The 17,095-nt window shown below is 44.5% G+C and overlaps 1 protein-coding gene and 1 non-coding gene across 2 annotated transcripts in view; both read right to left on the minus strand.

The window, feature by feature from the left end:
- Nucleotides 1-17,095, minus strand: part of dapk2b (death-associated protein kinase 2b) — a 110,361-nt gene that overhangs the window by 42,428 nt on the left and 50,838 nt on the right. The window lies entirely within an intron of this gene.
- Nucleotides 3,696-3,787, minus strand: trnar-ucu. The gene is given in 2 exon segments: nucleotides 3,696-3,731; nucleotides 3,751-3,787. It is a non-coding gene; the product is annotated as a tRNA-Arg (tRNA).

Raw genomic sequence — 17,095 nt, forward strand, 5'->3', positions numbered from 1 at the left:
GGCTAATCCACCCAGCCCGCACATCCCTGAACACTACAGGCAATTTAGCATGGCCAATCCACCTAACCTGCACATCTTTGGACTGTGGGAGAAACCGAAGCACCCGGAGGAAACCCACGCAGACACAGGGAGAATGTGCAAACTCCACACAGTCATCTGGGTCCCTGGCCCTGAGAGACAGCGGTGCTAACCACCGAGCCACTGTGCTGCCCCTTTAACTTTAATACCATCAAAAAAAAAAGCACAAGAACCTAGTTGGGCATAAGTGCCAACTGTCTACCATTTCTATAGAATGACAAGATGGGAAATTCAGGCAGAACTTAATACCCTGCCCATCTGGGGTTTGCTGGCCAAGGGCATTTAAAATCAGGCAGGAGCAAACCAGAAGGGGACACCACCCACTTCCTGTCTCAGCCCTGATCAAGTCCAGGTAAGAAAGCCGGTGGAGAATCATCACCTCACCTTGCTGCCCTCTCACCCCAGAAACCTCCCTCTCACACTTCTCTCCAGTTTGAGGCATGCAGAGGTGAGTGCAGCTCCAAATACAAGCAAGAAGCTCGACACTATCCAGGACAAACATCCACTCCCTCTACAACCAACATTCAGTACCAAAAACAGTGCATACCATTTAAAAGATGCACTGCAGAAATTCATGAAGGCTCCTTAGTTAGCACCTTCCAAACCCATGGCTACCACCTAAAAGAACAAGGGCAGCAGATACATGACAACACCACTAACTGCAGGCTCTCCTCCAAGCTGCGCACCATCTGGACTTGGAAATATATTGCTATTCCTCCAGGGTTACTGCTTCAAAACCCTGGAACTCCATCCATAACAATGCTACAAGAGCCCCTATATCACAAATATTGCAGCAGTTCTGGAAGGCAGCTCACCATCAGTTCTTGAGTGCTATTAAAGGACAGGCAATAAATTTTAGCCCAGCCAGTAATGTTCACATTCCATGAATAAATTAAATATTTTAAAAACTCCTTAGTACGTCCCTATGGGCAGGTAGCACACAATTACTTAGCTCAAGACAACATAGGCAATATCTGGAGACAATTTACACGAGAGCATAACCTACAAACTGATTGGGTCACCCAATTAAAGCAACATTTGTGTGGGTGTAATGGAGGATTCTATTCCACCTCTCGGATAAGGGGGGTAGGGGGCAGAGTGTGCACAGACCCATTAGGGAAGTGTTACCAGAAGGAGGAGGGATGTTGACTTTCGAGCCAGAAACTATTTATAACCCAAACCACCCATTGGATACAATCTGTCTATCAACAACATGGGCAAAAATTCCCAAAATTGTCACTGCAGTTTGATTGTAGACTGAAATGAATACTCTCTGGACACATTTTTAAAAAGGCAGCACGACAGCCAGACTCCACACATGTAAATGTTAGAAAACCAAGCTATTTCTTCCTTTACCCTATCAGCTGCTCACAAAAGGTACATCACAGACTGAGCTTCTGTTTATCCTATGGAGGTATAGTTTTGAAAAGTGACGTGCAAGCCAATGCCACTCAAAGTGAAAATAAGTTTCTTCCTTTTAGGTTTCTTCCTATTTCAAGAATTGTTTAAGGGTTTCCTGTAAAAAGTGTTAACTATGGCTCAGTTAAAAGTACTCTTTTTGAAAACCAAGATTTTGGGTTCAAGTCCCACTCCAGGACTTAAGCACTAAAATCAAGGCTGATACTCCATTGCAGCACTAAGGAAGTGCTGTACTGTCAGAGCTGCTGTACAGCCTTGGCTGGTATAAGAGTTTCTGTGGCATTATTTCAAAGAAGAAATAATGTTATCCCTAATGTCCTAGCCAATCTTTATCACAGAAGATACCAGGATAACAAAATAATACGATCACATTGCTGTTTGTGGGAGCTTGCTGCATACAGATTGGCTGCTATCTTTCTGACATCACACTGCACTTGGAAAGTATCTGAGGGAAGGATGTATTTTATGGGTTCTGTGGCCTAGAGTTTGCTGGAGGGGTAGCTGGACTGTTAATTCAAAATTTAAACACAGACGTAAGTCGCAATAATCACAGAATCAGATCTTTGTCCTTCACAAGAGTACTTGGCTAGATCTTACAGTGCAGTTCCATAGAACAATGTGATTCCTTATTGTTGACTGCACAATTCACTAAGAACTCAGATCCCACAGAAGTTATTTTGTGTTCCCAGATGGCGGGCTGGTTGAAGGGGGTAGCCGGTGAAGGGTATTATCTCCTTCTTGCCCTGCCTCATGGTCAATCTTCCTGTGCTGCTGCCAAATCAGGAAATCTTGATGCCACTAGGATAAAGATGCCAGTCAACCCATATGGGCTGCCCATCAACTGGGAGCCAAGGCAAGTTCCTCATCCAACAGTGCCTGATTGAATGACAGGATGGAGGTCAAATGAGCCATCCCCAAACCATTGCTCCCAACTTCCCTGCCCTCTCGCTCCTGGTGACCCTCAATCCAAGAACCCAGCTTCTGCTAGGTACTGTGATCCTGGTATCTTCTGTGACAGTGCTCTTGGCCCCTGTTTGGCTAAGATCTTTCTCACTGGGGGCTAGGACTAACCCTACCCCTCCACCTGGGAGCCTTAATACCAGGCAGAAGCCCACCGGTGCTCTTGCCACTGACCAATTACTGTCAGGCTCAGAAAGCCTCCCCTGGAAGAGGCAGCACGTTCCATCAGCAGCTCTCCAGCCTACCCTCAAGACTCCTGCCACTGCAAGATTCTGGTCAGAGTATTACAATTCCAACCAGACTGCACTAAACAGTTCAATTATACACTAGGCTTCCTCATTGCTTACAAACCAGCAATAAACTGAGACATTGAAAGGTGCCCCTCCCTCTGGGCCAGAACATCCAAGCCAACTGGAAAATATCTAAAACTTCAGATGAAAACCCATTAGCTGGATCTTTCCCAATGATTCTGATACCATGGTTACATGTTCCACCTAAACTCTTCAATCACTTTTGTACCACAAACAGTAACAAAACTAACACGGCCTAGATCATCAAGATGTGAGCAAACGTACTTCCTATAACTGAGCATCCTGTAATAACTCATCATGTGCTGTTCCCACAAACCTTTAAGATCTATGGGTCATGTTAACCCATTCCCATGTGATGTATCTGATGGTTTCCTTCACTGCTCAGTTTGAGAAACCCCTACATAGTAAATGGTAAAGAAAGGGTAACAGTGACACTCCACGGAAAAGGGGAATTGTACATCAAGGCAGTGGACTTTCCCCCAGTTTGCTGTATCCCCCAGCAACTATTCATAGAATCACAGAATCCCTACAGTGTGGAAACAGGCCCTTCAGCCCAACAAATCCACACCGACTGTCAGAGCATCCCACCCAGACCCAGCCCCCTATAACCCACCTAATCTACACCTCCCTGAACACTATGGGCAATTTAGCATGGCCAATCCGCATAGCCTGCACATCTTTGGACTGTGGGAGGAAACCCATGCAGACACGGGGAAAACGTGCAAACTCCACACAGCCCAAAGGTGGAATTGAACCCGGGACCTTGGTGCTGTGAGGCAGCAATGCTAACCACCAAGCCACTGAGCCACCGTGCCGCCCAATAAAAAGCTGTCAGTTGTGCTCGATCCAGGGAGGATTCAAACCTACAATCTTCTGATCCAAAGTCAAACGCGTTACCCATTATGTCACTCACCCCATGCCTGAATTTGACTCTGCTGGGACTCGAACCCACAACCTTTGAATAGCATTGTCAATACATCCATAGAAGTCCAATGCGCTTTCCATTGCGCCACAGAGCCTCACCTACATGGCTATTCAACCGGGAGGATGTTCCGTTTCCTCAGAGTTGCCAGCCAATCAAATATCTGGTGATCTTTCGATCCCAATAGCGCCACTGGGATTGATGGCCACTGCTGGGACTACAGGTAACCTCCAGCACAGGAACCATATTTTGTGGACTTTAAGTCTAGGATTTCTCTGGTTAGTCCCTGTGAGGGGGCACATGGGCCATGTTTTGCAGGCTACAGGGAGCACATAGGGTGGGAAGGAAGACTACCTGTTTGGACCTCCAGGTGATGCATTTTGGAGGCCAAATACAAGAGGAAAATATAGAGTAAATGGCAGGACTCCTGGAAGCATTGATATACAGAGAGATCTTGGGATCCAAGTCCATAGCTCCCTGAAAGCAGCAACACAAGTGAATAAAGTGGTAAAGAATGCAAACATTCTGTATGTCTTCATCAGTCAGGGCATTGCATATAAAAGCTGGCAAATAAGTTGCAGCTGTATAAAACTTTTTAGTTAGGCCACAGTTGTGTGCACTTCTGATTGCCACACTAGAGGAATAATTTTCTGAAGGGTCTCGACCCGAAACATCAGCTTTCTTGCTCCTCTGATGCCGCTTGGCCTGCTGTGTTCATCCAGCTCTACACCTTGTTATATCAGAGGAAGGATACTTGGAGAGGATGCAAGAGGTTTACCAGGATGTTAAAAAACTGAAAGAACTGTGGATGCTACAAATCAGGAACAAAAACAGAAGTTGCTGTGAAGAAAAAAAAAATCAGAGTTAATGTTTCGGGTCCAAATAACTCTGATTTTTTCTTCACAGATGCTGCCAGATCTGCTGAACTTTTCAGCAACTTCTGTTTTTGTTTTTTTTAAAACCAGATATTGCCTGGTTACAAGTTGTATTAGTTAGGAGGAGAGGTTGGACAAGCTTGGATTGTTTTCACTAGAGCTTTGGAAGTGGAGGGGCAATATGATAGAAGTATATAAAATTCTGAGAGGTAGGTGTATGGAGTCTTTTCCCCAGGTGGAAATGTCAAATACTAGGGGAGATAAATTTAAAGATGAGAAGGGGAAAGTTTAAGAGAGATGTGCGAGGAAATTTTTATTTTATGTAGAGGATGATAGGTGCTTGGAATGCACTGCCAGAGGAAGCAATAGAAACAGATACATAAGCAAAGTTTAAAAGATATTTGTACAGACACATGAACAGGCAGGGAAGAGGGGTACAGACTATACGTAGGCAGATGGCATTATTTTAGACTGACATGATGTTGGCACAGCCATGGTGGGTATAAGGGCCTGTTCCTGGGTTGTGCTGTACTGTTCAATGTTTTTTATTAGATTCAGAGCAGTTCCAGAAGACTGGGGAGTTACAGACGTTACATCCTTGTTAAGGAAAAAAAATGCAAGGATAGATCCGCAACTACAGGTCAGATGGTTTAACATCGGTGCTGGGAAAGATTTTGGGAACAATAATTTAGTGCCAAATTAATAGTCATTTTAGCAAATAGGTGTTAATTAAAGAAAGCCAGCCCGGATCTATTGTTAAGAACAAATTGACTTCAACTAACTTGGAGTTTTTTTTAATGAGGTAATTAGGAGGAGGTTGCTGGTGAGGCTAAAGTGTAGATATGGGGCACTTGGTCTTCAAAAAAAAAAGTCATTGGTGAAGTTCCACTTAAGAGGCCCGTTAGAAATGGTTGACTAAAAAGAGACTAAAAGAGCAGCATGGAGCTAGAGTTGGCCGAGTGACAGGAAACACAGTGGGAATAAATGTTACTTTTCAAGCTGGAGGAAGGTACACGGTTGGGGGTACCCTCGGGGTCAGTGTTAGGATCCCTACTTTTCCCAGTACATATGAATGACCTAAACCTGCGTGTGCAGGCACAATTTCACAATTTGCTGATTAAACATGTAAATGTCTACAAGTTGGGAAAGGATATCCAGACTATCAGCACATCAACAACAGTAGCCAATGTTATTCCTTTAACTGAGATAACAAGGTGTAGAGCTGGATGAACACAGCAGGCCAAGCAGCAGCAGAGGAGCAGGAAGGCTGATGTTTCAGGCCTCAACCCTTCTTCAGAACTGCTGACTTCAGTCGCACTAGCCAGTCAACATTTTGGAGATTAAGGACTTGGCTGTCATGAACCCCTCCATCCTCCTAAAAACTGGTCTCAGGATTATCAGTGAGCTTTAGCGTCAGTCTTGAAAATTTTAACCCTATTGTCTTTAAGCAAGCACATGTTTATACCAATTGGTGCCAACTGCTTATGATGATAAATTCAATGTTCAGGCCCTTTCAAGATCATTTTGATCAGTGGTTACCAAGTCTTTTACCTCTGCGCTGAGCTGGTTTTCACAACATAGTGCCTCACATGTCACATATAAAGCTGAAATTATGTTCTGAATAATTCAGTTATTTCAAACTGCAGATACTAGCAGTCTGTAATGTCTCTAATTAGAATTTATCTGGCATTGAGAAACAGCTCTGAGAACAAGCCTCTCCAAGCCAGAGAATTCAAGTGGAATAAGTTAGCAGGGAATAGAAATATAAACAGAATAGTTACCTGAATGTCAGAAAGTGCATTGCTCATACCTGGGCTGAAGTCTAGACAATCCCAATTAGAGAGGATAATGAGAGAATCATTTAATGACATACATATTGTGGCTCTAGAAAGTCTTGAAGTGGCCAATAAATGCTCATGATTTCAGCAGGAACATGGTAACTAGCTGATGAACAAATTAATAGGAGAGCACAGTGGCTCAGTGGTTAGCAGTGGTGCCTCGCAGCACCAGGGACCTGGGTTCAATTCCAGCCTCAAGTGACTGTGAAGTTTGTGCAAACTCCCAATGTCTGCGTGTGTATCCTGTGGATGCTCTGGTTTCCTCCCACATCTGAAAATGTGTAAGGTAGGCAGATTCACCTTGCTAAATTTCTCATTGTGTGCAGGGACGTGTAGGCTAGGTGGATTAGTCATGGGAAAAATGCAGGGTTACAGGGGATAGAGTAAGGGCCTGGTAGGGTGGGATGCTCTTCAGAGGGGGTGGTGTGGACTCGGTGGGCCAAATGGCCTGCTTCCACACTGTAGGGATTCTGATTCCACGTGTGGTATTTTCCTGTTGCAAACTAACATCAGCTGAGATTTAAAAATGTCTTAAAACATATGCATCATAGATATGCCAACTGATCCACTGCATGTCACCAGCACTTTCTGTAATAGTTTAAGAGTTTATACATGCTGCAGCTCTGTAAATCCTTTTAAAGTGGTAACTAAATTCTAAGAAATTTTAACTTGAAAGCACCTGTCAAGCAGGATTCCACAGTGTTAAGTGGAATGCCATTTTGACATTCTGATGACTTCAACTGCAATGCCATAAATTGGACATATGGTGTAAAACACAATGCTGCTGGACATTCTGCCTGATTTTCAATGGGAGAGTTTAGTTAAAACTTTCCCAGTCTGTTTCTGTGAATATTCACAATCCCAACCTAAGTAAATTTAGCATATGATTTTGACTGAATCCCAAGTGGCTAATTAGCCTCATAATTAACCTTAAACTTGTTACAAAGAATGATCTAATTACAACAAATGTTTAATTCATACAAGATTCTGCAATTAAGGTTGAGAAATTAGCATGCATGAATGCATACAAATGTTAACATGCTGTGTGTTTAGATTCTTCATATCTGACAGATTCTCTGAAAGAAGACAAAAGTGCCCAGTTCAAACTGTCTCAGAATAAAATGATTTCAGAAGTACAGGATATTGGCTACCTGGTTCCTCAAAGCCAGAAGGGAATGGTCAAATACAAAATGAACCGGTCACCAAACCAGTGTGTAGTTGAAAATGGCATACTCCAATCCCTGTCAGCTCTCTCCAGACAGAAGGAAACTGATCCCTCATAGTTCCTGTCCCCCAGAATCCCCTGGATCCCTGGTGTAGAACTTTAAGAAAGTAAGTAATTAGGCTGCATTTTAAGAGTATTCTGCTGCTGGGGTTGAAGGAGAAGGAGAAGGAGTAGGAGTGGGTAGGGGCATATTGTGGTTAAAAAAGAAACAGCGGACCTCCTCATCACCTGCCTGGTCTCCCAATATAAAATCAGTATAGGGTGGGGGGCAGAGAGGTAATGACAGCCAGCTCACCCTTAGGTCTATTTGTGCCCTTAAGTGACCATTGATTAACTATTTAAGGCCCCCCCCCCCTACCCCAGCATCTTACACAGCTTGAGGGGTGGCCCCTGCTGACGGCATTCTCCCAGCAGTTTTTACAGGATGAGCTGGTTTCTGGAAGACAATGGCAGGTGTCCTTTAGGGGATCCAGTCTGTCCACCAGAGGACAACCTGCCTCAGTATCCTGCTCTAGGTCATAATCCTTCGTACCCAGACGTCTCAAACCTGACTGGAGCTTGTCATTAGCCCTGAACTTGCTTTAAAAATTGGCCTCCAGACCGTCCTCGCCTTCAGCTAGAGGCTGGTGTCCCAGTGTCCACCACTCCCACCTAGTGCTGCTGGCCCTATCAAATTGCAAAGGAGATCCCTTTGGAATGGGATCTCCTTTGCAAAAAAGAGAAGTCCCATCCCAAGTCAACCAACACAGTCAGGTTCAAAACGACTGCAGAGTGGCCTGCATTCTTGCAGGCAGTTTGCAGATTCTGTTTTTAAAATGGGAGGTGGTGGGGTCTGTGTAGAGAACACAAAACCCCAAAAAGAATTCTTTGATCGAAAGGCAACAGGTTATGTAGTGTATTGCATAAAGAAATGTCACACTTCAATATTTTGTGTTTCATTACTCGGCTGATTCATCAGAAGAAATAGAAGCAGGAATAGGCCACTTGGCCCATCAATATTCTTCTGCCACTTGCTAGGATCCCAATTGATCTTTGGCTTCAACTCCACTTTCTTACCCATTCCCTTTTCTTTTCAGTTCCCGAGAGACCAAAACTCGGTCTGTCTCAGGCTTAAACATGTTCAGCAATGGCACGCTAATGACTCTCTGGAGTAGAGAATTCTAAAGTCTCCCCAAATACTAACCAAGAGGAGGAATTTCTTCACGCCATTCTTAATTTTCACAAGCATTTATCCTTTAAACGTGCCCCAGAACATTCTAGATTCCCCAGTCAGTGGAAATAGCCTTAGTGTCTACCCAGTCATTCCTCTTCAGAATTTTGTCTGTATCAACAAGATCACCTCTCATTCCAGAGAAAAATGGCCATTCATTCAATCACTCATCATAGGGCAGCCCTGTCATTCCAGGGACCAATTCCATGAACCTCCCTCCGTACTCTCTCCAATAGGAGTATCTCCTCATTCCAGATGTGGCCTCATCAAAATGCTGCAAAAGATTTCTTTGCTCCTGCACCCCCAATCCTCTCATTATAAAGCCAAAAAAACATTTATTTTCCTAGTTGCTTGCTGTGTTTGTGAGCTAACTTTGTGTGGTCCTTTTAGGATGACACAAGTCCTTCTGGGCATCAATATTTACAAGTTTCATGCTTTTTAAAAATTATGCTACTTTTCTATTCTTACAACTGAAGTGAATGACCTCAACATTCTCAAAATTATATTCCATCTGCAACCTTGTCGCCCATTTATTTAACATGTCCACTTCTCTCTGGATCAGTATTTGTTTACTCAAATCACCAGTCCTGTGCTCAAGGTCAGTGAAATGATCTCACCTATCCCAACAGCCTCCAATGCACCTATACCCACGGTCACTGCCACAGATATTAGATCAGCCTTTTTGAAGATGAAACCACAAAGCAACTGGCCCAGATGAAGTCCCCAGCCATGCATTCAGATTCTGTGCAGACCAGCTGGCAGGAGTATTCACAGACATCTTTAACCTTTCCTTACTATGATCTGAAGTCCCCACCTGCTTTAAGAAGGCCGTCGTCATCCCGGTACCAAAGAAAAATCATGGAGGGTCCGCAATTACTACCGCCTGGTGGCTCTGACCTCCATAATTATGAAGTGCTTTTGAGAAGTTAGTCATGGCTTACATCAACTCCAGCTTACCAAATTACCTTTGCAATTTTGCCTACTGGCACAACAGGTCCACAGCAGATGCTCATCGCTGGAACATCTAGATAACGAGGATACCTACGTCAGGCTCCTACTGCAGCTCCACCTTCAACACCATAATTCCAAACAAACTCATCTCTAGACTCAGACCTAGGTCTCAGCTCCCCTCCTCCATAACTGGATCCTCGACTTCCTGACCCATAGGCTGCATTCAGTAACACTAGGCAACACGCCCTCCACCATAATCCTCAACACTGGTGCCCTGCAAGGCTGCGTACTCAGTTCCTTACTATACTCTTTATACACTGTGACTGTGTGACCAAATTCTGCCCCAACTGCATTTACAAGTTTACTGTTGACACCACTGTTTAAGTCAGATCTCAAACACTGAAAAGACAGAATACAGGAAAGAGATAGAGAGCTTAGCGGCATAGGGTAAAGACATCAATCCCTCCATCGACATCAGTTGAAAAGGAGATGCTCATTGACTTTGGGAAGTGGAGTGAAGGGCCAGCCCTGTCTGCATCAAATGGTGCTGAGGAGGAGATGGTCGACAGCATCAAGTTGCCAAGAGTGATGATCACCAACAATCTGTCCTGGTCCATCCACGTTGACGCGACAGTCAAGAAAATCGCTTGAAGTCTCTACTTCCTCAGGAGGCTAAGGAAATTCAGCATGTCCATAAGGATTCTTAATAAATTTTATAGATTCTTTCTGGATGCATCACAGCGTGGTATGGCAACTGCTCTTCTCAAGACCACACGAAACAGAGTCATGAACACAGCTCAGTCCATCAGTCCACAAAGCAGCATCTCATCCATTGGCTTCGTCTAGACTTCCTACTGCCTCAGGAAAGCAACCAACATAATCAAAAGATCCCTTCCACCCCAGTTATACTCTCTTCCACCCACTTGTACTTTCTGCCCGACAGAAAAGTGCAAAAAGATTCAAGAACAGCTTCTTCCCTGCTGTTATCAGACTTTTGAACACCCCTCGCAAATGTTAATTCTGATCTCTCTCGCCACACCTTCTCTGCGACTGTAACAATGTATTCTGCACACTGTTGTCCTACCATGCTGCATTTTATATGGTATGACCTGCTTGTATAACAAGCAAAACAATTTTTTTTTGCTGTATCCCGGTACATGTGACAACCATAAATCAAACTCCCTACTTTCTACCTCTAATAGATCATGCAATCAGAGATGGTTGCTGCAGAGACAAAACAAAGGATTGTCATATTTGTGCAGGCCCTCTTCAAGAGTGACTTAGTGGATCCTGTTCCCCAACATAGATCTGCAAACCTTCTCTCTTCAGATCTTTTGAAGATTCATTCTTTTGTGGGATGTGGGCATTGTTGACCAGCCAACATTTACTTCCTACCCCTAGTTGCCCTTGAGAAGGTGGTGGTGAGCTGCTTTCTTGAACCGCTGCAGTCCATCAGCCATTAGGGAGGGAATTCCAGGATTTTGACCCAGCAACAGTCATGGGTTTGGAAGGTGCTGATTGAAGATCTTTGGTGAATTTGTGCAGTGCATCTTGTAGACAGTACACACTGCCACTACTGAGCATCGGTGGTAGAGGGAGCTGATGTAGTGCCAATCAAGCGGGCTGCTGCCAAGCTTCTTGTGTTGTTGTTGGAGTTGCACTCATCCAGGCAAGTGGGGAGTATTCCATCACACTCCTGATTTGTGCCTTGTAGATGGCGGATAGGCTTTGAGGAGACAGGAGGTGAGGTACTCGGCAGAGTATTCCTAACTTTGGACCTGATCTTGTAACCACTGTGTTCATGTGGTGAGTCCAGTTGAGTTTCTGGTCAATGATAACCCCCAGGATGTTGACAGTGGGGGAAATTCAGTGATGGTAACACTGTTGAATGTCAAGGGGAGCAATGGTTAGATTGTCTCCGACTGGTGATGGTCATAGCCTGGCATTTGTGTGGCACAAATGTTATTTGCCACTTGTCAGCCCAAGCCTGGATAGTGTCCAAATCTTGTTGCGTTTAGACACTGTCTGCTTCGTATCCGAGGAGTTACAGATTGCATTGAACATTTTTGCCAATTTTTGCACAATCCCCACTTCTGACCTAATGATGGAGGGAAGGTCACTGATGAAGCAGCTGAAGATGGTTGGGCCTAGGACATTACCCTGAGGAACTCCTGCAAGGATGTCCTGGAACTGAAATGACTGACCTCCAACAACCATGACCATCTTCCTATGTGTCAGGTATGACTCCAACCACCGGAGAGTTTGCCCCTGGATTCCCATTGATTCCAGTTTTGCCAAGACTCCTTGATGCCACACTCAGTCGAATGCAGCTTTGATGTCAAGGGCTGTCATTCTGACCTCACCTCTGGAATTTAGCTCTTTGGTCCATGTTTGAACCAAGGCTGTAATGAGATCAGGAGTTGAATGGCCCTGGCAGAACCCACACTGGGCGTCACTGAGCAGGTGCCGCTTGATAGCACTGTTGATGACCCCTTCCATCACTTTACTGATGAAGCGGTAACTGACTGGGTTGGATTTGTCCCACTTTTTATGTGCAGGACATACTTGGGCAATTTTCCACATTGTCGGGTAGATACCAGTGTTGTAACTGTCCTGGGACAGCTTGGCTAAGGGAGTGGCAAGTTCTGGAGCACAGGTCTTCAGTACTATTGCCGGAATGTTGTCAGGGCCGGTAGCCTTTGCAGTCTCCAACCATTTCTTGATATCATGTGGAATGAATCAAATTGGCTGAAGACTGGTATCTGTAATGCTGGGGGCCACTGGAGGAGGCTGAAATGGAACGTACACTCAGCACTTCTGGCTGAAGATTGCTGCGAATACTTCAGCCTGGTCTTTTGCACTGATGTGTGGGCTCTTCCATCATTGAGGATGGGGATATTTGTGGAGCCTCCTCCTCCAATGAGTTGTTTAAATTGTCCACCACCATTCACAACTGGATGTGGCAGAACTGCAGAGCTTAGCTCTGTCTACCACTTGCTGCTTTTGCTGTTTGGTGGCTTCACCAGGTTGATACCTCATCTTCAGGTATGCCTGGTGCTGCTCCTGGCATGCCCTCCTGCACTCTCCATTGAACCAGGGTTGATCCCCCGGCTTGATGGTAATGGTTGAGTGGGGGAATATGCTGGGCCATGAGGTTACAGATTGTGCTGGAGTACAATTCTGCTGCTGTTGATAGCCCACAGTGCCTCATGGATGCCCAGTCTGGAGTTGCTAGATCTGTTGGAAGACTGTGTCTCATTTAGCACGGTGACAGTGCCACACAATACGATGGAGGTTACTCTCAACGTGAAGGCGGGACTTCATCTCCACAAGGACTGTGCGGTGGTCACTCTTACCGATACTGTCATGGACAGATACATCTGCAACTGGTAGATTAGTAAGGATGTGATTAAGTATGTGTTTCCGTTGTTGGTTCCCTCACCACCTGCTGCAGACCCAGTCGAGCAGCTATGTCCTTTAGGACCCAACCAGCTCGATCAGTAATACTGCTGCCGAGCCACTCTTGGTGGTGGACATTGAAGTCCCCCACCCAGAGTACATTTTGTGCCCTTGCCATCCTCAATGCTTCCTCCACGTGTTGTTCAACATGGAGGCATACCAATTCATCAGATGAGGGGCGTTGGTAATCAGCAGGAGGTTTCCTTGCCCACATTGAACCTGAAGCCATGAGACTTCATTGACTCTGGACTCAATGTTGAAGGCCCCAGGGCAACTCCCTCCCTCCTGTACACCACTGTGCTGCCACCTCTGCTAGGTCTGTCATGCTGGTGAGACAGGATAAGAACATAAGAACTAGGAGCAGGAGTAGGCCGTCTGGCCCTTCGAGCCTGCTCCGCCATTCAATAAGATCATGGCTGATCTTTTCGTGGACTCAGATCCACTTACCCGCATTCTCACCGTATCCCTTAATTCCTTTATTGTTCAAAAAAAATCTTTTTTTTTTGACAAGCGTTTACTGAAGTAGCATCAACTACTTCACTGGGCAAGGAATTCCATAGATTAACAACCCTCTGGGTGAAGAAATTCCTTCTCAGTTCAGTCCTAAATCTGCTCCCTCTAATCTTGAGGCTATGCCCTCTTGTCCTAGCTTCACCTGCCAGTGGAAACATCCTCTCTACTTCTATCTTATCTATTCCCTTCATAATTTTATATGTTTCTATAAGATCCCCCCTCAATCTTCTGAATTCCAATGAATATAATCCCAATCTACTCAGTCTCTCCTCATAAGCCAACCCCCTCAACTCCGGAATCAACCTAGTGAACCTCCTTTGCACCCCCCTCCAGTGCCAGTACGTCCTTTCTCAAGTAAGGAGACCAAAACTGCACACAGTACTCCAGGTGTGGCCTCACCAGCACCTTGTACAGCTGCAACATAACCTCTCTGCTTTTTATTTCAATCCCTTTAGCAATGAAGGACAAAATTCCATTTGCCTTCCTAATTACTTGTTGTACCTGCAGACCTAACTTCTGTGATTCATGCACAAGGACACCCAGGTCCCTCTGCACAGCAGCATGCTGCAACTTTTTACCATTCAAGTAATAATCCTTTTTAATAGTACTCCTACCAAAATGTATGACTTCACATTTATCTACATTGTATTCCATCTGCCAGACCTTTGCCCACTCACTCAATGTATCTATGTTCCTCTGCAAAGTTTCACAGTCCTCTGCACACTTTGCTTTGCCACTCATCTTAGTGTCATCTGCAAACTTTGACACCCTACACGTGGTCCCCAGCGCCAAATCATCTATATAAATTGTAAATAATTGCGGTCCTAACACCGATCCCCTGAGGCACACCACTAGTCACTGACTGCCAGCTAGAATAGAACTCATTTATCCCCACTCTTTTTGCTTCCTGTTAGTCAACCAATCCTCTATCCATGCTAATACTTTACCCTTAATGCCATGCATCCTTATCTTATGCAGTAGCCTCTTGTGCAGCACCTTGTCGGAGGCCTTTTGGAAGTCTAGGTACACCACATCCACTGGGTCCCCATTGTCCACCTCGCTCGTAATGTCTTCATAGAATTCCAAAAGATTTGTCAAGCATGACCTGTCCTTCATGAACCCATGCTGCGTCTGCCCAACGGGACAATTTCTATCAAGATGCCTTGCTATTTCTTCCTTGATAACAGACTCAAGCATCTTCCCCACTACAGAGGTTAAGCTAACCGGTCTATACTTCCCTTTTTAAATAGTGGCGTCACATTTGCTGTTTTCCAATCTGCTGGGACTGCCCCAGACTCCAGCGAATTTTGGAAAATTACCACCAGTGCACCTGCTATTTCTCCCGCCATCTCTTTTAGTACCCTGGGATGCATTCCATCAGGGCCAGGAGACTTATCAATCCTTAGCTCCATTAGCTTGCCCAACACTACCTCTTCCGTAATTATGATTGTTTCCAGGTCCTCACCTACCTTCGTCTCTTTGTCTATTACTGGCATGTTATTAGTGTCTTCCACTGTGAAGACCGATACAAAATACCTGTTCAATGCCTTGGCCATTTCATCATATCCCATAACTAAATTCCCCTTCTCATGCTCTAAAGGGCCAATGTTTACTTTAGCCACTCTTTTTCGTTTTATATATTTATAGAACCATTTCCTATCTGTCTTTATATTCTGTGCTAGTTTTTTCTCATGTTCTATCTTACTTTTCTTTATAGTTCTTTTTGTGGCTTTCTGTTGACCTTTAAAGTTTTCCCAATCTTCTAGTTTCATGCTGTTTTTGGCCACTTTGTATGCCTTCCCTTTCAATTTGATAGCCTCCCTTATTTCTTTAGACACCCATGGCAGATTACCCCTTTTCTTACAGTCCTTCCTTTTCATTGGAATATACTTTTGCTGAGCACTTTGAAAGATTGCTTTGGAAGTCCTCCACTGCTTGTCAACTGTCCCACCATAAAATCTTTGTTTCCAATCTCCTTTAGCCAAGTCCTCCCTCATTGTATTGTAGTTCCCCTTGTTCAAGCACAGGACCCTAGTAATGGATTTTATCTTCACACTCTCCATCTGTATTCTAAATTCAACTATACTGTGATCACTCCTTCCAAGAGGATCCCTAACTATGAGGTCATTAATTATTCCTGTCTCATTACACAGGACCAGGTCTAGGATAGCTTGCTCCCGTGTTGGTTCCATTAAATCCTGTTCCAGAAAACTATCACGGATACACTCAACGAATTCCTCCTCAAGGCTACCCTGACCGAGCTGGTTCGACCAATCTACATGTAGGTTAAAATCCCCTATGATAATTGCCGTACCATTTTTACAGGCATTAGTTATTTCTTTGTTTATTGCCCGCCCCAATGTGATGTTATTATTTAGTGGCCTATAGACTACGCCTATCAGTGACTTTTTCCTCTTAGAATTTCTAATTTCCACCCAAATGGATTCAACCTCATTCTCCATAGAACCTATATCATTTCTCAGCACCGCCCTGATGGCGTCCTTAAATATCAGGGCTACACCACCTCCCTTACCTTCCTGTCTGTCCTTCCGAATAGTCTGGTACCCTTGGATATTTAACTCCCAGTGACCATCCTGTAACCATGTCTCTGTAATGGCTACCAAATCATATTCATTCGCGATGATTTGTGCCGTTAACTCATCAACCTTGTTACGAATGCTACGAGCATTCAGGTAAAGTGCCTTTATGCTAGCTTTCTTACCCTCATGATTTCCAACATCTCTAATAATATCTCCTGAGTTATCCTTCCTTTTTGCTTCTTTCATAGTCTGCCTTGCATTTAAACCCTCCTGCACACATGCTAACCTGCTGCTTACCTTTTTATTTACCATCATACCCCCTGTCATTTTCCCTTTCCCTTCCCCCCAACTCACTAGTTTAAAGTCCTAGTGACCACCCAGGATATTGATGGAGGCGTCTGGGACATTGTCTGTAAGGTACGATTCTGTGAAGTGAGTCATAGAGCCATACAGCATGAAAGCAGACTCTTTGATCCAACTCATCCATGCCAACCAGATATACTGAATTAATGTAGTCCCATTTGCCAGCATTTGGCCCATATCCCTCTAAACCCTTCCTATCCATGTACCCATCCAGATGCCTTTTAAATGTTGTAATTGTACCAGCTTCTACCAGTTTCTCTGGCAGCTCACTCCATACATGTAGAACTTTCTGGTGCAAAAAAAGTTTCCCTTAAACCTATGCCCTTTAGTTTTGGACTCCACTTTCCTGGGGAGAAGGCCTTGGTTATTCACCTTATCCATGACTATGACTATATCAGGCTGTTGCATGACTAGTCTGTGAGACTATTTTG

Source organism: Rhincodon typus, chromosome 36, assembly GCF_021869965.1.
Source record: "Rhincodon typus isolate 14 chromosome 36, sRhiTyp1.1, whole genome shotgun sequence".
In the NCBI taxonomy this organism is placed as follows: Eukaryota; Metazoa; Chordata; class Chondrichthyes; order Orectolobiformes; family Rhincodontidae; genus Rhincodon; species Rhincodon typus.